Source organism: Camelus dromedarius, chromosome 34 (assembly GCF_036321535.1).
Source record: "Camelus dromedarius isolate mCamDro1 chromosome 34, mCamDro1.pat, whole genome shotgun sequence".
NCBI classification, from domain to species: domain Eukaryota; kingdom Metazoa; phylum Chordata; class Mammalia; order Artiodactyla; family Camelidae; genus Camelus; species Camelus dromedarius.
The window spans coordinates 3,267,496-3,276,338 of NC_087469.1; positions in this window are offsets into that span (position 1 = coordinate 3,267,496).

Sequence of the window (8,843 nt, forward strand, 5' to 3'; positions counted from 1 at the left end):
AAAGTCCATGTTTTTAGTAGCTACATTATATGGTCTAAGAGCTGTGTGTTAAGGTTTTATGGAGTTTATGAAACCCCTAAAGCTGTTAATTTAAATTTCTCCTTCCTGTAGGGGTAGTTGGTCCTCAATCTGAAAAGCAGAACTCTGCGCTAATCACCAGCAAATGCATTTTGTTCATAGAGGTCCAGGTAAATAGTATTAGAGTAGATGGTCCAGCATTTTATTAGCTTCCCACACAGTGGAAATGAAACTTCAAAGTCGTGTATTTGCCTTGTCTTCAACATTGAGTATAGTTTTCTTCCCTTTCAGTTTTTAACAAAATTATGGTAGAAGTCACATAATGTAAAATTTATCAGCTTACCCATTTTAAGTGTATAGTTCAGTGTTATTAAGCATTTATATCACTGTGCAGCCATTACCACTATCCATCTCCAGAACACTTCTCAATTTGCAAAACTGAGAAACTATTAAGCAATAACTCCCCATTCCTTCCTCCTCCAGCCCCGGTATAGTTTTCAAGTAACAAATTATTTCTAAAAATAAGCCAACCAAAAAAACTAGTGTAAAGGTGACATAATCAAATATTAAACAGTTTTACGCTTGCCTTGTGGACAGCTGACTATGTTATTTTGTTATATTGGGATTTGGGGACTGGATTCTAACTGTGTCACTTCACATATTTGCTCTCTCTTCCAAATGCAACCCACCTACACATTATCATGGGTGGTGGCGATGGTGGTGGTAGTGGTGGTGGTGTGTGTGTTTTTTGGTCATCCATATTTTGGTAAAAAACACTGAAGAAATGCCCCAGGGACTACTGCTCCCTCACTATACTGAGGTCCTTTGCCATGAGAATCTTGCCAGCTTGAGGTCCTCAGAAAAGCCAACGCTCACAAGCTGGGTTTGGGAGGGGTACCTCCAGGATCGCTGGCCCCTGCAGGCAGGAAGAAGCATCAGCTAGCTTGAAGGCAGGGTGGCTGTTTTGTTCTCTTCATGTCCCCGGAGGCACTTTGCACACTGCCTGGCGTATACTAGATGTTCAGAAGTGTGCTTGTTAAATCAAAATGAATTAAATACCAACTAGGGACCATAGTAGTTCTTTGGAAAAGCATGATAACTTTCTCAGATTTGTCTTGTGACTATTTCCTTGTAGTGACAATACCCCCAAATGCTTAAAACAGGAAGGTTTGTGTACTGGTTCTTAGAAATAGCAAGAGAAGAGGTGACTACTGCATTTCACTCTGTCATCAGTCTGGAGTGAAGAACAGTTTCAAGGAGAAGTGAGTGGGGTTTGAGTTTAAATATGTAGACCAAGAAAGTGAAACACACAGAAAACTAGTCAGATTAGAGAAGTTGCTCTCAGAGTTTATTCTTGAACTGTTCTTATTCATATCACAACAAGGGGGCAGGGCTAAGGGCCGAGCTGGAGAGCCAGCCACTGGAAGACCCCTCTGTGTAAGATGGCGACCCTTTAATCAACCCCCTTTGACTAGGATTGTTTAAAGGTTACCTGTGGGCCTCCTTAATCTTATCCCAAAAGTTATAAGAGACTTTATAAAATAGCTCACTATTTTTCACATTCATCATGTTTTTGACACTATGGTCACATCTTCCTTTTAAAAAATTTAATAGGTATGTTTAGAAATTCTTACCCAGCAATTATAGTGTTTATGTGGTTGGTTGTTATTATTCCTGGTAGTTATAAAGTCCCAGCAACACTTTAAATTAGTGAATACTGAATCACTAGTCCTAAGAGAAACACAAGATGAAGTTCCTGAGAACCTCTTATCATGGCATTTTAATCTACTGACTACTAAAATACGTAACCTTGTTTTATGTGTGTTTCTGTTTAAAGACACTGTGTTTCATATAAACTGTTGATTCATTGACATTGAACTCAACGCCAAAGCCCTATAACTCATACCTGAACAAAGCTTATCTAACACATGTGTTTTCTCCATAAGGCACATTACAGCTGTCTCATCCTTAGGACACCAGACAGCACTTTACCACCACACTTGGAGGCTTGTTTTAGGTAACAAAAAAATCACCACCAAAAAGTATTAAAATGCAAAAACACTGACACTACATAGATGGTGAAAAGGACACTTGTTCAGAGCAAGGGAGCTGAAACAACAAGGCAAAGTGTTACCTAGTTTGACCTCGGTTGGAAGCGAGCATGTTGTGCAATTCAAAGTTTTCCCTCCTCTGCGCATGTCCACAAATGGCTGCAAAAGCACCCTGAGTATTGCTTTTGGCATTACAAACATATTTTAGTGAGGAGGTGAATTCACAGATATGGAATCTGCAAACAATGAGGATCAACTGTGTTTTTCTCAAGTACACACGGAGCATTTACAAATACTGACCACACTTTAGGCAAAAAATACCTCCTCAACTATCAAAGGATCAGTGTCATACAGATTGTATTATGCGTCTACAGTGCAAAGTACAAACTAGCCTTAGTCCTCCACCCAAAAAGCTTAGAAAATACTTTGAGCTGAATAATAATAAAAATAATATAATTAAAAGTGTGTGGGATATAGTTAAAAGGTGGGCATAGAGAATTTTATAGCTTTAAATACTTTCATTAAAAACAGAATGAAATTGGATTGAGCTAAGGGTAAAACATTTTAGAAAAGGAACAGCAGAACTAAAGAAAGCAAAAGTAATAAGATAATAAAAGCAGAAACTAGAAAAACAGAGCATAAATATATAATAATTTAGATCAACATAGCCAAAAATTAATAAGCCCATCTCTGCTGAAACTAATCTTAGAAAAAAAGCTAAAACACACAAAATCTTAGGAAAGAAGAGCAGTTATAATACAGTATAGCAGACTTAGTTGGAGAATAATATGTTTATATTTTGGCCATAAAATTTAAACATATACAAAATGAACATATTCGTCAGGGAGAAATAGAAAACCTAAACAGTCCTATATTTTAAAAAATCCCATCAGTAATCAACAACCTTCCTCGAATGAAAACATCTTATCAGGTGATTTTATAGGTGAGTTCTACAAAACTCTAAAGAACAAATCATTGCATCTTATTCAAAGTCTTCAAGATAATAGAAAAAAGAGAAAAAATTCTCAGCTCATTTTATGGTATTTAATAGCGTTGATACCAAATTCGGACAAAGAGAGTAAATTAAAAACAAATAAAATGCCAATCCACTTTATTTCCCCTTTAGAAAACTAGAATGCTACTTGCCTTTACTTATTATGTCTTCTAAAACCCCTACTCTGCTTCTCTTTAGAACTCACTGGTATGGGTACAGTGATTTTGCTTGCAAGATTTCTGAGTTCCCTGGCTTTAATTCACTGAGGAACTTGAACTCACAGGGAGCAGGTGGATGACTTCTCACAGTTTCAGTATCTACCTCAGGCATTTTATTCTATCTTTTTTCAACATGGAGATAATTTTCCTTGAAAAGGCCGAAATAAAATAGAAGTTGAGTTCTATTTTCTCTTTGTTATCCATTAACATTACACTATTCTTATTAACATTAGATACCCTAAATGCCTAAAACTATTATTGTTATTATTAATAATAACCCATAACTTAATAAATTGAGAAAAGAGTGACCACATACTTGTCCTGAAATAGTAATTGCAATTTAGCAAAGGAATATCCTGGATAAAACTTGAACTATAACCAAATAGGACAGAAGGTTTCATTCATTTATTCAACAACTATTGATCATCTGTCATATATCAGGAATTATGCTAGGCATCATGGACAAAGAGTTTGGTGTTGACCTGGAGAAGCTCACAATTTAGGAGGTGGGAAGGGGTGGGATGGGGAACTAGAGAGGTATGATAATTAGGTAGTTTAATACTAGAAAAGAGCGTGATGATTGTCAAGAGTCAGAATGAATCATGAAAAAGGATTTTTCCTTTTTTTGATAGGGTTATTGCACTAGTAGACCAGGGCCTATATCTTGATTTTAGCAAAACACCTTAGTTTCTTATTACCTAACATGGTACCTCAGTAAAATATTCTGGTGAGCGAAACTGAAAAACATGGTTTGAATGATAACACAGTAGATAAAATTTACTGCTGGTTGCATATCAAAAGGGTGATTTATAACTCAGTACTACTGCGAAGGGAAGTCTTTCATGGCACCATGGGGCTCTGTCCACGACTGTCCTCTTCAGTAAACCTGATAAAGATGTGGAAAGCACACTCATCAAATCTACAGATGACAGAAACCTGGGAGAGAGAACTAGGGCAGGGATGACACAGATAAAGCATTCCTACAAAGTCAAAATGACAGGCTTAAAGCAAATGAGATGTAATACAGAAAAAAATATATGAGTATAGAAATTTTTGATTGCATGGTACAGGGAGGAGAAGGCTTGAATAAGCAATACTTCCTATGACAATATCTAGAAGTTTTGGTTGACCTCAAGCTCAATTTTAGCCAATAGTTTGATATGACTAGTAAAAAGTTAATGTATTCTGTGCTACCCTAGTAAAAGCATAATATGAAGATATGCTTATGCATACTGCTAATTTAGCAAATACCAAACTCTATTAAAATTATTTAGTGTTCCTCCCACTAGATTGTGAAATCCTTGAATGTAGGGGCTGTTTATTTACATATTCCCAAGATTTAGCTCAGTTCTTGAAATACAGTGAATGGTCATGAAATAATTGTTGAATGACTAATGAATAATAATTTTGTGTAGAGGCTGCCGTAAGCACTTTGATGTAATTAATGCATTTAATCCTCTTAATACACCCATTGAGGAGAGTACAATTATTATTTCCATCTTCTAGATGAGGAAACTGAGGCTTCAATATGTGGTTTATGAAGTGATTGGCACAGAAAAGCAAAATACACAGAAACATTCAAAATCTTTGTATAGAAATAGTTTCAGACCTCTCTCTTCAAGACTTTAAAAATACAAGTAACTTGTCCAAGGTCACACACCTGTAAGTGGCAGAGCTAAGAGTGGAACCCCTGAAGTCCAGCTCATAAGCTTAGGTTCTTACTCACTTTGCTTTACTCTGCTCTTTTCATAATAATATGCTATTGGACTGCATGGCTTGGGGCATAATAAGGTTCAACGGTTAATGGAGACACTTTTCCTTCCCTCTTCACTTCCTTCTTTCCTCCCTCCCCTTCTGTCATTCCTCCTTCCTTATCCTTTTATCAAAAAATGATTTAAACTGGCTTATAAAAATAAATGTAACAAAATGAAAAAAAGTTCCAGCTAAGAGGAGCTAAGGATAGGTAAATGAGGTGGAGTCATTGTAAGGTTAGTACACAAAACACGTAGACTGAGGTCCTATTTCCATGAAATTCTTTGTGACTGCCTAACTCCGTTATTTGTAGCTCCCTCCTCTCATCTCCTGTTGCATTTCTCGTCTACATGATGCATTTGGAACTTTATCATAGACTTCTTAAAACGTTATGGGTGTAGTCTGTGTTCCATATCTGCAGTTCTACATCCCTGGATTCAACCAACCGTGGATGGAAAATTACAGATACAAAGTGCTGATTGTACTATATCATTTTACATAAGGCACTTAAGCATCTTGCAGATTTTGGTATCTGTTGGGGGGGGGGTGGTCCTGGAACCAATTCCTGCAGATACTGAGGGATGACTGTATAACTTTTATCCCTGCAAGAAGACTGTATATGTCTTGAGGTAGGGACCTTGTCATATTAGCCTTCAAATTCTTTTCACCTCTAGTATAATGCTAGAATCATAGAAGTTTCTGTGCAAACACCTGTTGAATTGAAAGGACTTTGAGTTATTTGGAGTTAATCCACATCTCCTTCTAAACTCTCAAATCTTCATTTCTTTTTTTTATTATTATTTATTTATTTATTTTAACATTTTTTATTGATTTATAATCATTTTACAATGTTGTGTCAAATTCCAGTGCAGAGCACAATTTTTCAGTTACACATGAACATGTATATATTCATTGTCACATTTTTTTCTCTGTGAGCTATCATAAGGTCTTGTATATATTTCCCTGTGCTATACAGTATAATCTTGTTTATCTATTCTACAATTTTGAAATCCCAGTCTATCTCTTCCCACCCCCACCCCCTTGGCAACCATAAGTTTATATTCTGAGTCTGTTTCTGTTTTGTATTTATGCTTTGTTTGTTTGTTTTTTTAGATTCCACATATGAGTGATCTCATATGGTATTTTTCTTTCTCTTTCTGGCTTACTTCACTTAGAATGACATTCTCCAGGAGCATCCATGTTGCTGCAAATGGCGTTACGTTGTTGGTTTTTATGGCTGAGTAGTATTCCATTGTATAAATATACCACATCTTCTTTATCTAGCTACATGTTGATGGACATTTAGGCTGTTTCCATGTCTTGGCTATTGTAAATAATGCTGCTATGAACATTGGGGTGCAGGTGTCATCATGAATTAGGGTTCCTTCTGGATATATGCCCAGGAGTGGGATTCCTGGGTCATATGGTAAGTCTATTCCTAGTCTTCAAATCTTCATTTCTTCTCTTTCTCTTTCTGACTTCCTGGGCCTCCAGGCAAAATTAACAATTCTTCTTCAGTGTTCCTGCAAAGAACAATTTTCTTTATATTTCTACTCTAATACATTGACCTACTATTTATATGTCTGTTTCCCCTTATACGTTGTGAATTATTTGTGAACATAATTTGTTTATGCTCATATTCCACTATGAGGTCAATTCCTGGCAAATACTGGGCTTCAGTAGAAACATACGATTGCTGATCATTATCATAAAGATGTTAGGAGAAAAAAATTTACGTGACAAAACTTTACATCTTGGAAGAGTTTAATGAGGGGAAAATTGTTAAAATTACTTGCTGTGATGAGATTTTGGGATTTGTGTCTTTTGCTTTTCTATGCTCCCTTCCAATGAATAGCCTAGTAAATAAGAGTCTAGAACCTTATTGTCTGGGTTCAGATGCAACCAGTACTAGCGCAGAGCTGTATAACCATGAGCAAGGTGTTTATTTCTCTGTGTCCTTGACTCGTGGTAAAGCTGGGTTACTAAAAATGCCTCCCTCACAGGGCCATAGTATGAATTAACTAAATACATATGACAGAAATAATTTAGAATGTTTCTTGGCACATGGAAAGTACTATAAGGTGTTTGATATTATTATGACCCCTGTTTTTGAAAGATTGAATTTCTTGTATTGCAAAGTCTTGAATGCCAGATACTACTCAAACATCAACTTCTCTTTCAGAAGAACTGGAAACACTCCAGGACTCACTTTTAGCCAGGGTGCTCTACACTTCCTGGAGTGATGCTGGCCCCAGAAGCAATGCTCATAGAAGATAATGAAGTACCACATGATTTCAAAGTCAAGAATGTCTAACCCCTAGAAACACCCAAAGGAACTTGGTTTAGATTTATCCTATGCTTGAGGGCATAATTAGTATGAGGCAGGCAAAAGTCCAACTAATGGGTGGCCCAGGCAATGGAGAGGAGATCCTGGGGTGGCAAGGATGGCCCCACAGCTGTGACATTCCTGACAGCTGGACACAGGAGCTGGCTCCAGGACATGGATCCAAGTTTACAAATTCCTTAAGTTAAAAGTGATGGAACAGAGGCAACTGAAGCCGTGTTCCATTTTTATTCTTATAACAGCAACTTAATTCGGCAAAATCTTTTGAAGTTTACAAATACTCTTTCCAATATAAAATGTCAGTAATTCGCCTGTGAAAGATCAAGGGCAGATATAGTCTTTAAAAATGCATAAAATCAAAATAAGTATTAAGAGGATGATGCAAATTCACTTACCACCCCCAAAGTCATTTCCCATCTTTCTTGTCTTAGCCATGGATACAGTTTTTCTTAGAGACAACATCCTGGATCTAGAAATGGAGAAACAAATTAGGGAAAGTGGAGCTACTGAAAGGGTCATCTCAGCTAGGTAAGAAGAACTCATGGCACCAGAAGCATGGCTCCAATGTTTGGATTTGACTCTACACCCTCAGCCTGTGCAGAAAGTCATGGCAGACACAACTCCTCCAGTGCCATGGTTTGCTGCTTCAACCCCATCCCAAGCTCAGATTAGAATCCACTCCAGAGTCCCCGTTGCCCAAGCTGCCCAGCACTGCCTACTGCCCAGTCCACATACTCCCAGTAGGAAGTGGTAGCTGAGGGGCAAATTGGACAACAAGTTCAATTCAACTCAACTTACTTGAATTAAATTCGGCTAAACATGTATTTATTGAGTGCTTTGTAATATAAGTTACATAAATGTGCTAATTCATATAAGTGAGCTATGTTCAGGATCGGGGATGTGAAGAAATCGGTATAAGGTATTATTTCTGCCTTCAAAGAGCTCGCAGTTCAATGCGTTGGGCTTACATATGAGTGTTAAGGGCCAAACTGTAAGGTGCCTTATAAGAGACATAAATAAAATGGGCTATGTGGGCACAGAGGAAAGTGATGCCTTCTGATGGGGCAAGACAAGTGTCCTGGGATGCAGTATCTCATTTAATCCTCTGAGCACATCAACAGGAAGTAAGTGAGGGAGCTTATACTTGAACTCAGGTCTTCCAAAGCTAAAGCTGGTGTTCTGTTCCACACGTCTTGCTGTTGGTCCTAATCTGACTGGGGATCTGTAAACTTCCATTGTAGGGCCCCTGAAACCCCACCTGTTCTATGGGAAAGCAGTGCCTTGTCTTTTGATGGGTCTGGACCTACCCTGATATGACTTGCAGTGCGAATTACATTATCAGTGGACTTGTGCAGCTGGATTACAATAAAGGCCATACTAGGGATGTGTAAATCCTTAATTGGGATACACTAAGAAAGAGGCCCCAAATCTCAGAAATCAGTCCAGGGATAGGTGCTGCTCCCTGC